At 39.3% G+C, this 23,331-nt stretch overlaps 1 long non-coding RNA gene and 1 pseudogene across 1 annotated transcript in view; one reads left to right on the top strand and one right to left on the bottom strand.

Moving 5' to 3' along the window:
- LOC107711390 (uncharacterized) overlaps positions 1-8,951 on the top strand; it is an 11,123-nt gene extending 2,172 nt beyond the window's left edge. Inside the window, exon 3 of the long non-coding RNA XR_001636697.1 lies at positions 8,942-8,951. This is a non-coding gene — a long non-coding RNA (uncharacterized LOC107711390). The remainder of the gene's footprint in view (positions 1-8,941) is intronic.
- A 9,165-nt stretch (positions 8,952-18,116) lies between these two features.
- The window catches only part of LOC107711376 (uncharacterized), a 26,127-nt pseudogene continuing 20,912 nt past the window's right edge, over positions 18,117-23,331 (bottom strand).

Here is a 23,331-nt window from a genome sequence, read left to right on the forward strand (position 1 = left end):
GTCAGCATACTTACTAACTATACACACAGTGATTGGCTGATAGTCTCTGTCAGAGATTTATTCATAGAAATATTGTAGAGCGCAATATTATGTTGCCATATTCAAATAAAGGTTTTAAAATAAAAATGTTAATTGCCACATTCAAATAAAGATTTTAAAATGCACGCTAAGTGTCACTAATTAAACAAGTAGGCTATATATTCAGCTTATTGTCAGCCTCTTATATGTATGCTTCTTGTAAACAATTAGTCAATAAACGCTTTGTGAATGTTACGGTAGGGTGCTATTAAAAGCGCACGACGCGGGAGAAATTCAAATAAAGTCTTTAATGAGAAATCCACAGAAATAATCCAAGAGTATGGGGTAGCACACATCGACATAACAACAACAAATAGCAAACAAAGAAACCGGAGAGAACACAGGACTTAAGTACTAAATGACAAATGAGATAATTAAAGTTGGGGTTGATATAGATGGTGGCCCATATGGGGAACTAATTATTGTGAGATACTGTTTAAAGATTGATATTGTACCTTTTATGTTTTTGCAAAAGTATCTGTCTGTAAATCATGGATAACCCATCAGATAAGGTTTGTGAGCAGACAGTGGCAAGTGAGGGGGATGAGTGTCCAGAGGCCCGTCCTTATCAACCTCCCCCTGGTGTTTCATACAGCGAACCATTGCCGGTAACAGAATTAAGTTCCATGATGAGTGATATGTATATTGGTAGCCAGGCTGGAGGAAGTGAAGAGGATGATCCCCCAATGCTGAAACCTAGGGGAGAAATGTTTGAACAACTTGAAACTCAAATAACTAAACTCTCTTTAATCCTCCAGGCTCTGCAGACAGAGGTGCAAATGCTCAAAAATGATTTCATGGCCAGCAACGACAGCATTGTTAACAGGGAGGCCTGTTTCAGGGATGCCATTGATCAACGTTTCGAGGCACTAGAAAGGGGAATGAATAGATCTTTGACACGTTTAGAGACAGAGATGGTGAATTGTCTTAAGCGGCGTGATGAGCACTGGAAAAAGGAAATGTCACGAGTAAAGACGACCAGTACCCCATTATCGCCCCGTCCTTTTAGCCATAGCTTTTCGGATCCAGGATATCTTCCCTCTGCAATTCCTTCTTTGTCGGCACCCAAACCTCCTATCAACCTAGAGTTTCCTACCTTCGGACAAAACCGTGAAACCTGTGATGTTTTGGAGTTCATTGAAAAGTGTGAAAACTTCCTGTCGCTCAGACCTCTCACAGATGTGGAACTGCTTGCCACAATCAATGCAGTGCTAACAGGTCCTGTGAGGAGTTGGTGGGCAGCTGAAAAGTTAAAGATATGCAACTGGGATGAGTTCAAACACTCCTTCATGTCTGCCTTTCTTTCTACCGATTACCTGACTGAGTTAGAAGACCATGATTCAGGGACCAAACCAGAGTATACGTGACTTTGCCTATGATTATAGAGCTCTGTGTCTGAGATGGAGGGACGACTTGCCAGAAGAGGAGGTAGTAAGACAAATTCTAAATAGTTGTAACCCTTCCCTGGCGAGCAGTCTCAGAGGTGCAGTGCATACTGTAGAGCAGCTAATTAAAGTGGGATCTTTGGTAGAGAGGGACTTGAATTCAAAGAAGGACTACTGGGTCAACCAACTCAAGGTAACTAATGAAGGAATAAAGAATGCCTCATTCCGACGTGACCAACAATCCAAATCACCAAGTACATCAGTTCAACATGTCTCATTGATTCAAACAACCACACCTCCTCTGCTGAAAGTGGCCATAGATGTGAGGAATTACCACGTCAAAGCCATTGTCGACACTGGTTCAACCTACTCTTTAATGCAGAAACAGTTATGGGAGGCTGTAAAAAAAACCAGAAGAAAGACTGCTGCAGAGTTCGAACAGGACGTTCATGGTGGCAGATGGAAAGGCTCACATATCAGAGGGTAGAACTCCTGTGGTTTATGAGTGGCATGGAATGGTCTGGACCATTGACACCTATATAATGTCAAATGAACACCTGGCATTTCCTCTGATCCTCGGACTGGACTTTGTAACAATGGATGACATACCAGTTTGGTCGAAAGCCTATAGAGTTTCTCCTTTAAAGAAAGAGGTGATGGAAAGGGAGATCGATAAGATGATGCAAGAAGGCATCATCGAGCAGTCTCAATCCCCTTGGGCATCTACAGTAGTATTGGTCCCAAAGACAGATGGCAGCCTAAGGTTCTGTGTGGATTATCGCCGACTTAATTCCAAAACTCCCCAAGATGCCTACCCGATGCCTCTCATCCATGATATACTGGAGTCGTTGCAAGGTGCCCATTATTTCAGTACCCTTGACTTAAAATCTGGATACTGGCAAGTTGAAATGGAAGAAAGCAGCAGGGAAAAGACAGCCTTTATAACCCCTTTTGGGTTATTTCATTTCTTGACCATGCCCTTTGGGCTGAAAAATGCTAGGGCCACGCTCCAGAGGTTGATGGAGAAAGTGTTTGGTAAGCTAAGAGGAAGTGTGTGTTTCGTCTATATATATGACATTATTGTCTACGCCCCAAGCCAACAACAACACTTAAAAGATCTTGAAACTATCTTTCAGAAGCTGAAAGAAGCTAATCTTACCCTAAACCTAAAGAAATGCCACTTCATGAAAGCAGAGCTCAAGTTTTTGGAACATGTTGTGTCCGAGGAGGGAGTAAAAGTCGACTTGGACAAGATCACCGCCATCAGTGAGTACCCAACCCCACAAAACTTGTTGGAACTTCAGAGGTTATTGGGGTTGGTTGGGTGGTACCACAAGTTTATCCCACACTTTGCTGAACTGGCTGCCCAATTGAACCACCTTAAAAGGAAAGGGGTGAAATGGACATGGACCAAAGAGACCCAGTTGAACTTTGAGAGTCTCAAACATGCTCTGCAACATGCCCCTGTACTAGTTCAACCTGATCTGTCGCAACCCTTCCAGGTCCAGACCGATGCTAGCTCAGTTGGCCTGGGAGCAGTTCTAACCCAGAACATCAGTAGAGAAGAAAAGGTGATTTCATATGCCTCGAGAGGTTTGAGGGGAACAGAGGTGAACTATTCAACCTCAGAAAAAGAGTGCCTTGCAGTGGTGTGGGTTGTCGAAAAATGGCACCACTACCTGGAGGGAGTACCATTCGTGGTGTATACGGACGATGCTGCCTTGACCTGGGCCTTTAACTCACCCAAAACTACCTCTCGGTTGACGAGATGGACCTTAAGGCTCTAGCGGTTTCACTTCCAGGTACAATACTGGAAGGGACGGGTGACTGTAGTGCCCGATGCCTTGCCGAGAGCTCAGCATTGCAATGTTCCCTTAGTGGTGTATGTTGACGAGAAATCCTCCCATTGGTAATTTGGATATCCCATCAACCATGGCAGAAATATTTAAAGCCCAGAGTGAGGATGTTTAGGTGAGTGAGTTAAAGGGGGGGCTCGGAATCAAGGTTGACATCAACCGCATTAGATGGGAAGTCCAGCAAGGGGTGTTTTACAGAGTGTCGCCCTTTGCTGCGGGTACAAAGTACCAGCTAGTAGTGCCCAAGGCTCTAACCATTACCTTCATCAATTACTTCCATAACAATCCACTAGGGGCACATCTAGGAAGAATGGCACTTCTGAAAATCCTAGAAGTCGCCCACCACCAGCTACCACCCTCAAACCAATCTCTCGGATCGAGTCAACAGAACCATCAAGACCATGATGGCATCCTTTGTAGGGGAAAGCCATCGTGACTGGGACAGGTGGCTGGCTGAATTTCGTTAAGCTATTAACACCGCTTGCAATGAGACCACAGGACACTCACCTGCTGAACTAGCACTGGGCAGGCAGTTGAAGGGTCCCCTAGAACAACTTGTTGCTCACCCTCCAAATCTGGGACAATCAGGATATTCCCTCATAGAACGACAACAACAACTCCAGCAGGATGCTCTAAAGGCAATGAGGAAAGCACACACCAAACAAGCCAGGTATTATAATGCCCGACGGAAATTTGTACAGTTCCAAGAGGGAGACCTGGTTTGGGTCCGTGCTCATCCAATGTCAAAAGCCGATGATTTCTTTTCATCTAAACTAGCTCCTAAATGGGAAGGCCCTGTGAAGATAAAAAAGAAGTTGGGGCCTGTGAACTATCTTGTTGAATGGGGTTCGGGGAAAAAGGTGGACAATGTAAATGTGGTGAACCTTAAACGATACTTTGGGGGGGATCTTCAAAATAGCCTCCGGCAGGGGGGGACTCTGTGACACTGCCACAGTAAAGCCCTGCACGACGCTCACTTAAGTTACAAAAAAGGTAATTGTTTATGTATATGTGCCATGCCTATATGTTTACAGTATAGTTTAGTTTTTCTTCTGAATGTATGTTGATTTTGAGCATTTGCACATGCATTTTGTTTGAGGAGGACTTTTGTTGGCCTCTAAGGATTCCTATTATGGTGGGCCTATGGATAAGAGGGAAAGGGCGGCCATTTTAAAGGAAGCTTTTTGTGTTTGGTGAGGTGGCTTGTTTTTTTGGCTAAACTAGCTCTGTGTAATTGTCCCAAGGGGTCTCTGGGAAATGGTTACTTGATAAAGTTCAGAGTCTGTGGTTCTGGTGTTTGTGATGGTCAGAGATCCAGTCTGATGATCCAGCTTCAGTCTGTCTCTGAATCTCCCATCAAGAACATCAAATGTGGAGAAAATTCTATGCTTTGTATCGATGTCAGCTATACGAGTCTCTGAGTGTCCAAATGTCCAAATGATCTCATCTTCTGTCTGTAGTTCAGTGTTAGTTTGTAGAGTGACTGAATCTCCCTCCATCACTGACACTGACTTCACTGCATCTGAATCAGCAAACACACCTGAACAACAAACACAAACAGAGTTTGTCACAGACTTTTTTATTGAAGTAGATAGTTATATGCTCAAATATCATTCACAAACAGGATCAAATGAAAATTCAGATGTTTTCAAAACTGAACTGACGTCATGCACAGAAAACACTTTTACTTCAGACGAGAATCACGTCACAACTGAAACTAAAGCTGCTGCTGTTTGAGCTTCAGTGCGTTTATAAGGACTGCGTAAAATAATGTGGTAATTTCTGTGGTTAAAATGTGTTGTTTAACGAGTTAAAAATGATTGAAGCTACATCCTACTTTTGGTCCTGTATCAGTTATAAGTAAACGTACATGCATCTTGCAGAAAAACATTGGAATCTCATTCACTAAGCATGAACACACACAAATTTGTGCATTAAATATGTGTACGAATGGTTTGTTCATAATGCTCTTATATGGAGATGGTTTGGGTGTGTTTTATGCCTTGAGTACACAGACACTAGTTTAGAATATTCTGAATTCACTAACATTAGAACGAGGTCAGGGTCTGTCCCACATAAGAGAGATCGCGTGCACACGACAGGAAGCAAGTGCACAAGACTGTCCCAGGTCTTAAAAACACCACAGTGCAGTGCCCTTAACGCACACTAAATCCACACTATCTAGAATACTGCTCCAGAGTGCTATTCGATGCTTAGTGTATCCCATCATGCATCATGTTTTGGAAAAAATCGTGAGACTTTTTGCCGAGATTTTGCAACCTTTATTAATATTTAATAAAGTTAAATATTAATATAATAGGCTAATTAGATATTAGATAATTTGGTAGAAAAACAAAGTGTTGCACGTTTTATTGGTGCAAAGATGAGTAGTGGTGATGTTTATTTTGTACAACATTTGCAACTGCTTTTCAACTGCTCCAAAAATTAAATTGTGTCATAGGGAATACAAACATTTAGAAGTTGATTTTAAAATGCAAAGTATTAAAAAAATAAATAAATAAAATTAAGCTATGTAAACACTTGCATTTTTACAACACTATAAGTGTGTCCCATCAAGTAATGAAAAATTCGACACACTTGTGGTATCGCATCATGCATCATGTTCAGGAACTCATGTGCACCGAAAACTGCTGCAGGGTAAGTTACTTTAATTATATCACATATAATTTGTGTTGCATATTTTAATGGTACAGAGATGAGCATGCGCATTTTTAAAACATTTGCATCTGCTTTTTATCACTTGATTAGAAATACCACAATTAAATTGTCACATAGATACAGAAATGTAAACGCTTATTTTAAAGTGAAAAGTATTAATTGCACCAAAATCTGAAAATAATGCTCTTTAAAAAATCGATATGCATTTTACAACACTCTGTTGTAAGTGTGTCCCATTGGTTAATAAAAAGTTCTTCACACTCACACAAAAAAGTTCAACACAGGTTATCGTCTTCACGCCTGCTCTAACACTTGGGCCAAATACAGGAGATACGTCATGAAAGTTGTTATGTTCCCGTAAGCATCTAGGGGTCGGGAGGGGAAGTAACAATGAGAAAAGAAAAGTAACAAGGAAATGAAAGGCGAGAACACACTTCAATCCTCTGTGCCAGAGTGAAGATGACACCAGTTTTTCGCTCAGTCTCAACCTGGAACAATATCCATTAACAGTTCCTGCTGAAAGTCAATTAGCCACTGCTAATACACAGCTATTGTCTCTACATGAGAAACAAGCACAAAGTTCAGTCTGGAGCAGCGGAGAAGTGTGTCTCCTAGCAAACTCTGAACTGCCCCAATATCCTCTTGGTCTCAGGCACACTCTCACAAATGAGCTACAGATTTGCCCTGAGAAGGAGCAGAGAGAGAGAAAGAGAGAGAGAGCAAAAACAAACACGTGGGATTTAACCACGCCCACACCTTTGTAAATAACAGTAAAGCGTAACAAAGTTGACAAGAGGTCAATGCATATGTGTGTATTGGGACAGGCACTAAAAACAAATTCATGTGTTATTAATATGTTCAGGGCTGTCCTTAGGTTGACGCGGGGCCCGGTGCGAGGTAGGGAGAGGGGCCCCCCTTGGTCCATTCCCGATCCATTTGCGATTGTGCTCCAGGTTGCACCCCCCTAAGGATGGCCCTGAATATGTTAATGTAATTTGTTACTGTTATCAGAAAAACATAAATTGACACAATTAACCCAGCATCTGCTTTTTTTTTTTTTTTATATCTACTGTCACATACTCTCACTATATGCACACCACTCAAAAATACTGACTCTGTACGAGCACAAGGGTTCACAGTTAGTAAGCACACAGTTAGTAAGAGAGCAGGTCCCAGTTGAAGGATTTTATTTGAATTATCCTTGTGAAGTGTTACAGGCACTTGCCCATAGGGGGTGTATGCGGGCGTGTGTGGTCTACAATGAACAGAGAAAACAGAATACAATATAAAATTTGTAATATAAACAATAATATGGCTAGCATAAGGAAATTATCATTATACACAGCAGCAGTGACAGTAAATCAAAGTATCAAATACAATTTGTACAATTTTAGCGTATGTATCTAAATTATGCAGTGGAACATGCACAGTTAAGCAGTACTAAACGAGTGTCAACATTTGACTTAGCATAGACTTAGTCAGCATGCAACTCATGTGAATTATACACTCTATTCAAGTCATTATTTGAACTAGTAAAGTTTACAGGGGACAATAACAGAATGAAAAAAAATATTTCAGTTTGACCAGCATAGAATGTAAAACGGATAACTTTCTTTTTTAATCAATCACTCACAGAAGAAACAAACATGCAGTAGTCCATTTTCTTGCACAATGAACAAGTCAATCTTTCCACCCATACATATAGACCGCCTCCTGATACTTGTACTGATGTCTTGACTTGTTCAGCCTTGTCCACGCATTAAAAAAGTTATAGACATAAAGATACCTCTGGGTGGCATCGTTGGGCTTTCATACATAGCCCAACGATTTTCCGGCCCCAAATGTCACTCGGGACATTTGAACATAGTAGTAAGCCCTACCAAAGTGGCAGGATTGGAGCTGTCATCATCCTCAAGTTTGGGAAGTGGGATTAGCCGAGCCACCAGTTTGACATAAGTTTGGTCCTGAACCTGAACTGCAACTGTCCTTATCCATCCGTCAGGTCCAGGGAAGGTACGGGTCACCTTGCCCACTAGCCAGAGGGCTCGTGGAAGTTGAGGGTCCATGATGAGCACTACCTGGTCGACCCTGAGCTGGTCATTGTCCTTTTGCCACTTTTGTCTTTCCTGCAGACTTGGCAGGTAGAGATGAATAAATCTGGCCCAAAACTGGTCCCCAAGTACCTGACTATGTCCCCATCTCCTGGTTCCTAGTAGATTGCTGGAGTTATACATCACTTGTGGGAGGGAGGAGTCATGGCGTCCCATAAGCAGGATGCTAGGTGTGATTGGGTCTGGATCTGCGATATCGGATGATACATAGCCTAAAGGCTTGGCATTCATGGCATTCATTCAGTGCGGAGGACAGTTTCAGGGACTGTCTGTTCCTTTAGAATGACTTTCAAAGCTTGTTTCACTGATTTGACTTCCCTCTCCCAAATACCACCAAAATGTGGAGAGCTGGGAGGAATAAATCTGAAGGAGATATTCTGTTCAGCTAATTGCTCTTTGAGTTGGGGTGCCATAGCTTCATATGCCTCTTTAATCTCTCTGTTCCCTCCAGTAAAGTTGGTGCCATTATCTGAGAAGAGCTCAAAGGGCTTGCCTCGTCTAGCGATAAATCTCCGTAGAGACATCAAGAAGGCATCGTGTCCAGACTCTCGAGTAGAATCAGATGGAGGCATCGGGAGTCATACATTTGAAGACTATTCCCCATCTCTTTTCAGTTCGTCGTCCTATTTTTACTGTGAATTGTCCAAAACAGTCCATTCCAGTGGAATAGAAGGGGGGCTTGCAAAAGCCTAAGACGAGCTGGTGGGAGATCTGCCATCATAGGGATCTTGGGTTGGGCCTGCCACTTTTGACATTCAATGCATGCAAGTTGTTGGGTTTTGATGACTGCTCTGCCTCTCAAAATCCAATAGTGACATCTGAGCTCTGCAAGGACTTGTTCTGGCCCAGGGTGAAGGAGATTGGCATCATATTCCTTAAGGAGTTTTGTTATTTGTTGATGGGGGTCGAGAACTATGGGATGTAGAGCATTAAGGTCTATGTGTTCAGCATGACGTAGTCTCCCTCCAACCCTAATTAGCCCAGCAACTTCATCATATTCAGGAGACAGGGACACTAACTGGCTATTAGATGGTAAGGGTCAGTTTGATGAGAGAGCCTTGACCTCCTCTGGAAATAAATCCCTTTGAGCTTGTTGAAGGAGGAGCCGCTCAGCTTCAGAATAATGCTCGGCTTCATCTGTCTGGGTGGAAGGCTGAGCCGCCCCGTGTAGGCACGCCACTGTGGCCTTTACCAAGTCCTTCCATGTGTTATACTGATATGCGTCTGGGAGTTGGACATCAAGACTGGTACATAGGTGCAGGCAGAGTGCAGATTTATTTAATTCAGTGTCCGGTTCAGGGTCAGCAGCTGGCATGGTTGGCCAGGAGGCTTCTGATTGATGCAAGAAGTCTGGTCCATTAGCCCAGCGACATGATTTTGTGCCAGCATAGAATGTAAAACGGATAACTTACTTTTTTAATCAATCACTCACAGAAGAAAGAAACATGCAGTAGTCCATTTTCTTGCACAATGAACAAGTCAATCTCTCCACCCATACATATAGACCGCCTGCTGATACTTGTACGGGCATGTCTTTACTTGTTCAGCCTTGTCCAAGCGTTAAAAAAAAGTTATAGACATAAAGATACCTCTGGATGGCATCCTTGGGCTTTCATACAGATTTAGATGCAATATCAAAATCATTCTGCCTCTGCATTGAACACTTTTGACATTTTCATGGTCTCTGAATAAATGTATTTAAAGATATTCTAAACAAAGTACATTGTGTGCAGGCTTTTCTGCTTTTTTGACTTCATGAAATGAAATATTTTGGTTCATGAAAATATTTTAAATATTTTTTTATGAAAACTGGCAGCACAAATGACACTGTAATTGTGACTCACCAGAGACAGTAACATTGAATCTGTATGTGATCACTGTCCTGTTCCTGATGATCTCCACTCCATAACGTCCAGAGTGTGTGGTTCTGGTGTTTGTGATGGTCAGAGATCCAGTCTGATGATCCAGCTTCAGTCTGTCTCTGAATCTCCCATCAAGAACATCATATGTGGAGAATCTTTCAAAACATTTAATTATTTCAGCTATACGAGTCCCTAAAAGTCCAAATGTCCACATTATCTCATCTTCTGTCTGTAGTTCAGTGTTAGTCTGTAGAGAGACTGAATCTCCCTCCATCACTGACACTGACTTCACTGCATCTGAATCAGCAAACACACCTGAACAACAAACACAAACAGGGTTTGTCACGGTTGAAGACTTTAAATAACTTCACGATGGTTTTCTGAAGTAAACAGTTTGAAATTTAAATCTGAGACCAATAATATCCAAACAACAAAACTGATTATTAACTGCATCTCTGTGGTGATTTTGAATAAAATTCTTATTTGCTGATGCAGGAACTGAAGTTGATTTAATCTCCACAACATCATACACAGAAAACATTTCAGATGAGAATCATGTCACGACTGAAACTAAATCTGCTGCTGTTTTTTTAGAAAAACAAACAAACATATTTGAAAAAAAATATATACACATTTCAAACTCACCAAGACTCCACAAACACAAACAGAACCAAAATCTGTCAAACATCTTCAATGGTTTCAGTCCACAAATTTAAACGACAAACTGGTTCAGTAAAGAAAGGACAGATGAGCTGATGTGAGGCTGCTCTGTAGTAAAGTGATGTGAAACTCCACCGTCAGCTAAATAACCATCTATTTATTCAGTGTTTTTGTGTGTGACCGTCCAGCGCTTTTGAGCAAGAGTAGGCCACAGCTTCCTGTAGATCAATGGCGTCATTTTCAACATAAATAAACTGACCATAACATGTTAAAAGTGTCTTAAAGCAGCATTTGATCATGAGATCCTGAGAGTGTTTGGCTGGTTTCTCCTGTAATTGTCTTCAGCTCGTTTATGATAATTTCTCAAATTTTTCTCCTTTCAGACTGATTTAATCGTTTCTCTAATGGCTTTATAAAGCAGGAACCTGTTATAACTGTGTGTAAAAAAAAGTGTTCTCTCATATTTTCAGATGATGTTTTGTATGGAGTGGAAGTCAGAATGTTTAATTAATTTAAACAGGAGAGAAAATTAGGCCTGCAAATACTGACAGATACACTGACCACATTCATCTAATAATAAGCATGCTGATGTCAGAGCTGTTTCCCCAACCATTAGATATAAATATATCAGAACACAACATGTTCAGCTTTGAAGTGAAGATGTGACATGTGGCCAAGTATGGTGACCCATACTCGGAATTAGTGCTCTGCATTTAACCCATCCAAAGTGCACACACACAGCAGTGAACACACACACACCATGAACACACACCCGGAGCAATGGGCAGCCATTTATGCTGCGGCGCCCGGGGAGCAGTTGGGGGTTCGGTGCCTTGCTCAAGGGCACCTCAGTCGTGGTATTGAAGGTGGGAGAGAGTGCTGTACATTCACTCCCCCCACCTACAATCCCTGCCGGTACAAGACTCGAACCCGCAACCTTTGGGTTACGAGTCCGACTCTCTAACCATTAGACCACGACTTCCCCACTTTGATCACACTACATTCGGTAAATGACGTGTATTGCATTTATCAGTTTTGCTACTCTAACCAGACGTTGGTATTTTTGTCGAATCTGAGCAAAATAACTCTTTGAAGCACATGTGAGTTTACCTCTGTCTTTTCTTCTGAAGAAGTGTAAAAGACTAGATCAGTTTTTCCCCCCCTGATATTTCAGTTACGTTATAATGAACTTACACTATTACACTATCCCCCGGTTTCACAGACAAGACTTAAGCCTAGTCCTAGACTAAAATGTTAGGTTAGGACGATTCTAAGGGCCCACGCACTTTTGGGGCCTCCAGAGATCTGTTTTATTAGCAGTAACAGTACTAGTAGTAATGTAATAGAAATTATAAATGTATCTACCAAAGAGTTACAAATAAAACAAAATTACGGCTTATTTCTGCATTTCCGGCAAAATTATTTCCCCCCATTCACTGCATGGTTTCATACCGTACTACGTAGCCTAGAGTCACTGAGTGAGATCAGATGGTAAACTGTCAAATTAGAGATGTCTTCGAGTTCGAGGGGAGCAAACCGAGCCGGACGATTTGATCAGTCGCACTTTTAAACACATTTTAGTTTTGCTATAGAAAATCTACAAATTCACACTCTGATTAAATAAAGCAGCAGAAGGAGGCGCGTGAGGTTGTCATGGCAACCAGATACACTGCACGCAAATTATTATTTAATTATTTTGCCAACGTTTGCGACACTAAACTAAGCAGGGGGGGAAGTTAGGACGATTCTAAGTAGTAACAGTAGTAGTAGTAATGTATTAGAAATTATAAATGTATCTACCAAAGAGTTACAAATAAAACAAAATTACGGCTTATTTCTGCATTTCCGGCAAAATTATTTCCCCCCATTCACTGCATGGTTTCATACCGTACTACGTAGCCTAGAGTCACTGAGTGAGATCAGATGGTAAACTGTCAAATTAGAGATGTCTTCGAGTTCGAGGGGGGGCAAACCGAGCCGGATGATTTGGTCAGTCGCACTTTTAAACACATTTTAGTTTTGCTATAGAAAATCTACAAATTCACACTCTGATTAAATAAAGCAGCAGAAGGAGGCGCGTGAGGTTGTCATGGCAACCAGATACACTGCATGCCAATTACGGCTGCGCTTCTATTGCGCCACACTAAACTTAGCAATAAACACGTTGAAAATAATACACGATAAACATGTCTGTCAAAACGATCTCACAGGAGGCTTTTATTAAGCAAATCAAGGAGTGAATTACTCATCCACTGTTTAAAAATAAAAAAATACTTTAGCTGGGTTTCCGCAGGCAGAGTCACAGTTGTCTACAGTGTACGAAGCTAAAGGTTTTTGGGTTAAGTTTCATAATGTAGAACATTTTGTGCATAGGTAGCTATCAAACAAGGAATACAGCTGTTAAAGGGTTAGTCCACCCAAAAATGAAAATTAGCCCATGAATTACTCACCCTCAAGGCATCCTAGGTGTATATGACTTTCTTCTTTCAGACGAATCCAGTCGGAGTTATATTAAAAACTGTCTTTGATCTTCCAAGCTGTTTAATGGCAGTCAGCGGGTGTTACAGTTCATCAGTCCAAAAGAAGTGAAATAAAGCGCATCCATCCATAATAAAAAGTGCCTCACACGACTCCAGGGGGTGAACAAAGGCCTCCTGTAGCGAATCGATTAGTTTTTGTAAGAAAAATATTAGGGATGCACCGATACCACTTTTTCCAGTACTCGCCCGATACCGATACTTTTATTTTTGGTACTTGCCGATACCAAGTACCGATACTGATATTTTTATTGCATTTGTACATTTTTTAAATATTGGGTATAGAAACCAAAAGGGTATGTATGATGTTAGTTGGTTAACTTCATTTATCAAATAGATACAGTCAAACCAAAATATATTCAGACACCTTCAACATTTCTCACATTATCACAGTTTATTCGCTATAGTTTAGAAAATGGTAATAAAATATGACAAGAACTCAGAGTTAAACTGTGTCAGAACAAATTCAGCTTGATAATGTTAGATAATTTTGATAGAAAGGTATGTAATAGATTACAATCAACCAAAATAATTCAGACAGCTGTTAGTATGACAGTATTTACACAACTATGAATACTTTGTCGGGCAACCCTTAGCATCCCTAAAAAATATCCATATTCAAAACGTAATAATCACTTTAATCTAGCTTGCGCCAACAGTTGTACACAGAAGCAGCTCCGGGCTGATGACTTATGAGGTCGGTGTTGCGCATGCACCGGTGAGTCTAATGCAAAAAAGAAACATTACTAAATCATCAGATTGATCTCCTCTGCTGGATGAAGCAGTGCGTGCATCTGGTAATTTTTTTAAAGAGGTAGATTCTGGCTTATTCCTCACAGCGCGTCTTCTTTCAGAAACAAACAGTAGCCGCAATGAACTTGACTATCCTCAGGCTTTGTTTACGTTGGGCGTTTACATGTGTGCGCGTCTCACGTGGATATTATCATATGAAGTACAAGTCATTGGTGTTTGGTGATGAGTTTTTGGCTCAAGGTCTGCATTTAAAGTCACACCAGAGGTGTTCAGCTGGGATTAGGACTTTGCTTTCTGCAGATACAAAATGAATAATGATTTCATTTATTAAGGGAAAAAAGCTGTCCAAACCTACCTGGCCCTACGTGAACTACGTGAAAATATTGCCAATAATAAGAAATAACTAGTACTTAATTTTTTTTTAAGTCTTAATTTGTTAGGAACAGCTGAGCAGTTGTAACATTAAAATACACATTCATTTGTTACATTACAAGTACATATAAAGCAGTGCTTGTCCTAGTGTTAAAATGAACATACATGTAGAATCCCAAGAAGAGACATTTAAATATATATAGTGCCATGAAAAGGTTTTTTCCCCCTTCCTGTTTTTTTTATTTTTTGCATATTTGTCACACTTAAAAGATTCAGATCATCAAACCAATTTTAATATTACGCAAAGATAATGCAAGTAAATACAAAATGCAGTTTTTAAATGATAATTTCATTTATTAAGGGAAAAAAGCTGTCCAAACCTACCTGGCCCTACGTGAAAAATTATTTGCCCCTCCTCTTAAATCATGAAAGAACTGTGATTAACCACATTATTTTAGAAAGCTGAGTTAAATTTCACTAGCCACACGCAGGCCTGATTACTGCCAGACCTGTTGAATCAAGAAATCACTTAAATAGAACCTGTCTGACAAAGTGAAGCATGCTTAAAGAGCAACACATCATGCCGCGATCTAAAGAAATTCAAGAACAGATGAGAAACAAAATAGTTGACATGTATCAGCCTGGAAAGGGTTATGAAGCCATTTCTAAGGCTTTGGGACTCCAGCGAACCACGGTCAGAGCCATTATCCACAAATGGAGAAAGCTTGGAACAGTGGTGAACCTTCCCAGGAGTGGCCGGCCTACCAAAATTACTCCAAGAGCGCAACGACGACTCATCCAGGAGGTCATAAAAGAACCCAGAACAACATCTAAAGAACTGCAGGCCTCACTTGCCTCAATTAAGGTCAGTGTTCATGATTCAACAATAAGAAAGAGACTGGGCAAAAACGGCATCCATGGGAGAGTTCCAAGGCAAAAGACATTGCTGACCAAAAAGAATACAAAGGCTTGTCTCACATTTGCCAAAAAATATCTTGTTTATCCCCAAGACTTTTGGGCAAATATTCTGTGGACTGATGAGACAAAAGTTGAACTTTTTGGAAGGTGTGTGTCTCGTTACATCTGGCGTAAAACCAACAGCCTAACATGGTGGTGGTAGTGTGATGGTCTGGGGCTGCTTTGCAGCTTCAGGACCTGGATGACTTGCCATAACTGATGGAACCATGAATTCTGCTCTCTATCAGAAAATCCTGAAGGAGAATGTCCGGCCGTCAGTTTGTGACCTCAAGCTCAAGCGCACTTGGGTTATGCAGCAGGACAATGATCCCAAACACACCAGCAAGTCCACCTTTGAATGGCTCAAGAAAAACAAAATTAAGGTTTTGGAGTGGCCAAGTCAAAGTCCAGACTTAAATCCGATTGAGATGCTGTGGCATGACCTTAAACAGTCCATTCATGCTCGAAAACCCTCCAATGTGGCTGAATTAAAACAATTCTGCAAAGAAGAGTGGGCCAAAATTCCTCCACAGCGATGTGAAAGACTCGCTGCCAGTTATCGCAAAAGCTTGATTGCAGTTGTTGCTGCAAAGGGTGGCACAACCAGTTATTAGATTTAGGGGGCAATTACTTTTTCACGTAGTGCCAGGCAGGTTTGAACAGCTTTTTTCTCTTAATAAATGAAATCATTATTTCAAAACTGCATTTTGTATTTCCTCAGGTTATCTTTGAGTAATATTAAAATTTGTTTGATGATCTCAATCATTCAAGTGTGACAAATATGCAAAAAATGTAAAAACAGGAAGGGGGCAAAGACTTTTTCACACCACTGTATATTTTAACCTTGCCTTATACACAGAGGCATTGTCGTGTTAGAATAGAAAAGGGTCCTGCCCAAACTTTTGGTATAAAATTAGAAGTACACGATTCCCGAGAATATCATTATATGCTTAAACATTAAGATTTGTACTCATGGAAATTACTAAAGTTGTTAAACCTGTTTATTAGAAGGGAGGGTCCCAATACTTTGGGCAATATAGTGTATGTTTGGTGCGGTAGGGGGCCCAACCTCATATTCTTTCATAGGGCCCAAAATTGCTAGCGGCGCCCCTGAACACTGCTGCGAGGGTGATTATAAAACAGCTGCTGAGGGAGTGATGGTAAATTTGACATCTTTCTTTAGCAATCACTCTCTCAATACATTTTTCCTCGTTTGGAAATTTGCGGGGTGCCGGGAACGTTGTCATGGGAGTTTATTTGCTATTTGAGCTAATGGCAAAAAATCATATTAGCTGCAGTCTTGATCTCGTTCAATTAACTGTAACGACTTCCGCTTTCATGACATTAATGCGCATTATTCAGCAGATGAATGAAAATATTTTTAGCTTGCAGATATACAAAAATAACTATTTAATAATAATAATAATAATAATAAAATAACACTGTTTTAGCAGTGAAAGAATTAGCTTAATAATTTACAAATAACGTTAAAATAATGTAAAGCTTTATATTTGGTGCTCTGCTGAACTCTTTAAAATATAGGTCTACTTCGTTTGTATTCCTCCAGGGGGCGCGCAACATAAATGTAATAAAACATGGAGAAACTCTTGAACCTTACAGAAATCTTTATTGATAATTGTAGGCAGATACATAAGACATGTAGATAGCAGTAACAGTAAAGTGAGGTCTGCGTGTCTTATGTGAGGAAAATATAAACAATAAGACCTTTTAAACTGGATTTTAAAAAACTCAAAACTCACTGGATTAAAAAAAACTATTAAAAAGGAAAAGAGATGGCACAAGCTCAAGAAATATTTATATATGCAAAAATGGTTTGTAAGAAATTACATAACGGACCTGATGTGTGAATCTGTGCTGGATCCTGTTCAGCTCTTCTGGATCTGATGTCATAAACTAGAATAACGACAGTAGCCACGCCCACCAGAGCAGAGAGGACCAATCGGATCACAGCTTCAGTAGAACCACAACAGTGGACAGAGAGTTATTATGACAAAAACACTAGAAGAACAAAAATGACTTTTGAAGAACCTTTAAAGTTCTGCATTCTGCTTCAGATTTCAATTGTTTCTGAAAAAGATGAATATATATATATATATATATATATATATATATAAAGCCTTACTGCTGATGACAGGATCCGGCAGATGAGCTGAAAAACATGAGAGAGTAAAGATAACTGAAGATGAATGAAGATATTCAAGCAGACGAGGAAGAAACTTTGACTGGTCAAAAAGGCATTTTAATCTGATATAGAAAGTTAAATATGAACCTGGGTGTTATAAATGCAAGTTTGACTAATTATAAATAAAACAACGTGTAAATGATAAGATATAGATCATCTTTAAAGCTGTAATAACTGAACTCACCATAGACGGTGAGATTGTAATACTTCACTGTGTCAGTGTGTAGATAATAAACTCCACTGTGTTCATTTCTGGTGTTTGTGATGATCAGAGATCCGGTCTGATGATCCAGCTTCAGTCTGTGTTTAAATCTCCCATCAAGAACAGCATCATACACTTCACTCGTGTCTTTCTTTACACTGATTCGAGCTATTAAAACGTTGGTAAATCCAAAATTCCAGTGAATCTCATTATAATCCATTTCAGTTCGACCAGTGTTTAGAGTGACTGAATCTCCCTCCATCACTGATATTTCCTCTGCATCACAAACACACACATAGAGAAGAAACAGAAAGTTTGTCACAGATTAAGACTTTTAAATAACTTCATGATGATTTAGAAAAGTTATCAGTTTGAAATTTAAATTGAATGAATATTATCATAAAACAACAGAACTGACACAGCAAATGGATGGAGTTTGGATTAATAGTTGCATCTTTAAATTAAAATGTAAAACAGGCGAAACTGATATTTAACCCACCGTAGACTGTGAGAAGGAAAAACGTCTTCATAAGGTTGATCGTGAGTTGAAAAATACTGTCTGTGTTTCTGGAGTTTGTGATGGTCAGAGATCCAGTCTGACCGTCCAGCTTTAGTCTGTCTCTGAAATTCCCATAAAAGACATCATCATATACACTGCTGGTTTTGTCCAGTACATTGATTTCAGCAATTACAGGTCCTTCAAGTCCAAATCTCCACTGAATCAGATCAACATCCATCATTTCGGTAAGATCATTGATTAGAGTGACAGAACCGTCCTTTTTCACTGACATGAACTTCACTCCTGTTTCGCCAAACACACAGGGATTTTCACAGATTTAAGACATGTTTAAATGAAATAATATCATAAACCAACAAAATCAAAATGGTATTTGTATTAAAGGGTTAGTTCACCCAAAAATGAAAATCAGCCCATAAATTACTCACCCCCGAGGCATCCTAGGTGTATATGTCTTTCTTCTTTCAGACGAATCCAGTCGGAGTTATATAAAAAATGGTCTTTGATCTTTCAAGCTGTTTCATGGCACTCAGCGGGTGTTGCATGCATCAGTCCAAAAGAAGTTAAATAAAATGCACCCATCCATAAAAAAATAGTGGCGCATGCGCACTCACCGGCGCATGTGCAAAGCTGACCTTATACATCATTCGGTTACACTTTATTTCGATAGTCCAGTTTAGACATTCTACTAACTATAAGTAACCATGAAACAGCTCGAAAGATCAAAAACAATTTTTAATATAACTCCGACTGGATTCGTCTGAAAGAAGAAAGTCATATACACCTAGGATGCCTCGGGGGTGAGTAATTTATGGGCTAATTTTCATTTTCTTTAATAATTGTATATTTGTGCCGAATAAAATATATAACTCACTGACGACAGTAAGATTAAAAGGCTTGATCACACCGTTGATCTGCAGTTCATAACGTCCAGCGTTTTTTATTGTGGTGTTTGTGATGGTCAGAGATCCGGTTTGATTGTCCAGCTCCAGTCTGTCTCTGAATCTCCCGTCAAGAACATCATCATATACTGTCATGCTGTTGGCCTGTTTATTGATTTCAGCAATTAAAGTGTTTTCACTCCCAAACCTCCACTGAATCACACCATCATTTGTCATTTCAGTAAGACCAGAGTTAAGAGTGACCGATCTTTCCTCAGCAACTAACACCTCTCCATCATCAGCAATCACTCCTGAAGAACAGAGCTGATTAAAATCAGTTGATGTTGGTTTGATGGAACTTCACTAAAATGCATTACTAATAATCATTTAAATCTGAAGAGAAGAACATTGTGCAGCAGTGCAAAGACAAAAGATGATCAGTGAAATGAGAAATTAACTTTTCTTTGGAACAATAACTGAATAGCAAGACTTTATGCAACTAACACTAAAGTGTTATTTCAGCTTCATATTTAATTGAATCAATCCTTAATAACTAAACACAGAGTTGAATTCAAACTTGATCTCACAGTTCAAATATTTTCATATGAGAATAACAGTGAATGTTAATGCTTTCTGACTAATATAACCAGCAATTTATCACATGGTACCAGAACTGAAGCAAATGAAGCCATAAAAACACATTTCAAACTCACCAACCAGACGCCACAAACTCAACCAGAACAAAACTAATTTGAAAAACATTTCCTTCATCAATTCACTGCAAAGCCCACAATAGTGATGCTTAAAATGTCTGAAACACGCCTGAACTGTAATATTTATCTGGCTGTGACCTTAGTCACAGTTTCCGCTCCCACGTCCATCTCCTTTATCATGAAAATCAACAAGCTTTTGCTGATCTTACATTTTCAAATGAATTCCGGCCCTGCATGAAAACTAACAGCAGGAGTGTTTGATTAGATATCCTTTCATCATCTTTAATGTCAGTTTCTTACATTTAATCAATAAATTCATTTAGAATAACAAGACACTACAGGACTGTTACCAATCAAATGAAATCAGTATCAACAAAATCCATCTTTGCACTGCAGAGGAAACACAGAAGCTACATCTTAAAGGAACAGCCAAAAGCTACGTGTTTGTAAAAAAACAATTCCATCATTAAGATGTTTTTAACTTCAAACCTTTGCTTCCAGCTAAAATATGAGACCATAATCCATTATACGGAATCAGGAAAGAAATATGCACAGATAAAGCACTGTTTACAAGCCAAAACAGTCCAAAATGCCCAAAAGTTTGATATGAGAGGCCAACGGGGGATGGATTTTTTCCACTGGAGGAAGTTTTATTGTGGATTAGGGACTCATAATTTGGACAGTAGTGACAATTAAAAACATCTTAAAAAGACTAATTTCTGCAAAATTGTATTTTTGGGTGAACTGTTACTTTAATGAAAAAGTCATTGAATCATTAATGGAACCGGAAACAGAAACAAATGAGTCATTGAATCACTGACTCGCCCGATTCTTTCAAAAATGCAGCTTTATTCAGTACCAAGTGTTGCGCAGTGGATCTGCCGTGTTGGTTTCAAGAGAGAGACCCAACAGTTGCCGCTTGAGTAACACACACCGCTTTCACTTCATGCGTGTGGGGCGGAGATATCAGAATAGGGGCGAGTCCTGTTGGGGTGTGGGCGTGTTTGTTTTTGTGCTTTCAGATATCAACATCGTTTGGCTAAATTCGCTTAGGTGCACCTTTAACATAGTACATCTAACAAAGTCTTTTTTTTTCTTAATATTTCCATTTAAAATGTACATTTTCACGTATGGCATCACATTACAAATGAAAGGCTAGTAAGCATGGCTGCAAGGGTGTTTATAAAACAGCTGCTGTGGAGACACTATCGTGGGGGTTTCTTTGATATTCAAGCAAATAGCAATGCCAAAATCATATTTGCTGCATGTCGATCCTGTTCACCCAACTGTAATGACATCCTCTTTCATTACATTAATGTGCATCATTCATTATATTAATAAACATTTTATTTTTAGCTGTATATGTGCTCCAGAAATTCTTGCAGATTTAAAAAAATAAAAATTATTAATATTATTAAAACAAAATTAAAAAATAAAATACAGTTTTTTTTTGTTTTGTTTTTTGCGGTATAAGAATTAGCTAAATGATAATGTAAACCTTTACAAAAAACGTTTAAAATAATGTAAAGCTTCATACTGAATGTGGCTGAACTCATTAAAATATACACATAGCTTGTACTCCTCCAGGGGGCGCTCGGCATAATTAATGTAGTAAAACAAGGAGAGACTCTTGAACTTGAGAGTGAGAAAACTTTATTGATTAATGCAAATACATATGGTAAATACACAGCAGTCAAGTGTGATCAGTGTGTCTTATCTGAAGAAAATATAAATACTTTAAAAAAATAACAAATAAAAGACCCTTTCAAACTGGATGAGATTATTATGAAATTAGATTATTAAAAAATCATTAAAATAAAAGCATGTTATATTACATAATTTAGCATTAGCAAAGCAATATTTGGTAATTTTAAGCATTTTTCATGACAAGCACTCACATTTTGAGCATTTATGTGAGAATTTGTTATGGTTTGTTCTCAAATCATCTTCTAGGGAGGAAATGAGCCGCCTATGAAACAAACATAAACACCAACATATGAATATTTAAATCTATTAGAAATAAATGAAAATGAATAAATTATATATATATATATATATATTAAAAAACAAAAACAAAAAAACAGTTATATGAAAAATGACCACAATTACGTACCCGATGTGTGAATCTGTGCTCGATCCTGTTCAGCTCTTCTGGATCTGATGTCATAAACCAGAAGAACGACAGTAGCCACGCCCTCTAAAAGTTTTTAGTTTGATTTGACAGTATGGATGCTACATCTCTGGGACAAAACAACAACTGACGATGTAAATTAAATAATTAAATAAATAACTCACCAATCAGATGACACAAACTAAGCAAAACTAATCTAAGAAACATTTTGTTCGTCGAGAACTATGACCAAATGTAATCAACAGTCTTATTTTCGGTTCAAAGTGTTTCAAGAGTCTGTAATTTCAAACTGTAAAATTACTATATTTAAAGGTGGGGTATGTGTTTTTTCAAAAACACTTTAGAAAACTGATTCGGCCGAGTACCAAAACAAACTTGTAGCCAATCAGCAGTAAGGGGCGTGTCTACTCATGAACCGGATGCGATAAAGCAACCATTGAAAATCATTTGAAATTTGTGTCAACACGTCATAAATAGAACGCAGCAGCAGTTTACTGTCGGGGATTTGTCGTGTCGCGCCGCGCCGCATTCGGTGTAGACAGCATCACAGATTATAATGAGTTCTAGAGTATTTTGTCACATCGTGCCGCTCATGTCCGGTGTAGACATTGGTTTTGCTTTGTTTCACAGAACCAATCGTTGCCAGTGGCCTGTAGCACGAAGCCGGTTTCAGTTGTTACCCAGGTAAGTTCACGTTTAGTTTGAACAAACTCTTGAGTTTTCGGGCTCAGGAAAACAGGTTGGTTTTGAAAATTTAATGTATTCATATAATTATTATATGAAGTGGCAATTCATTTTAAGCTTTGTATAAAAAAAAAAAATATATATATTTATATATACACACACACACACACACACATACATATAGATAAACTTTAATATAATATAATATAATAGACATATTTTAATAGACATATAAATTGTGTTTATATAAATTGCATAGACATATATTTTCTTTCTTCTGCCAAACTTTTGCTGCAGCAGAAGTGTTTATTCCTGCCTTGTAAAGGCATTTAAATTTATTACATTTTTAATAACAACATCTCTTAATCTTCAGCAGAAAAGTGAATTGCGCTGACACTTGCGAGAAGTGAATCCAAATGACGCTTTGCTGATGCTCTCCACACGTTCCCTGTGATTGGCTGTTTGCTGCACGTGTCACACGTTCAGGTGCATGCGCTTCAGAGTTAATCACAAACTCTGGATCAAACTCTGAGTTGGGAGAGAAGGTTTATATCGAGCTTTGTGAGCCCAGTGAACCTGATCTTAACCAGGTTGGCTTTATCGGGTTTTGTCAACTCAAAACTTACTCTGCAACTCTGAGTTTGTTCATCTCACTTTGTGCCACAGGCCACTGGGTTGCGTAAGTATATGTGGGGCGGAGCTATCAAAATAGGGGCAAGACCCTTTTGGGGTAGGGGCGTGTTTGTTTTG

Source organism: Sinocyclocheilus rhinocerous, unplaced genomic scaffold (assembly GCF_001515625.1).
Source record: "Sinocyclocheilus rhinocerous isolate Xijiao unplaced genomic scaffold, SAMN03320098_v1.1 scaffold1469, whole genome shotgun sequence".
In the NCBI taxonomy this organism is placed as follows: Eukaryota; Metazoa; Chordata; class Actinopteri; order Cypriniformes; family Cyprinidae; genus Sinocyclocheilus; species Sinocyclocheilus rhinocerous.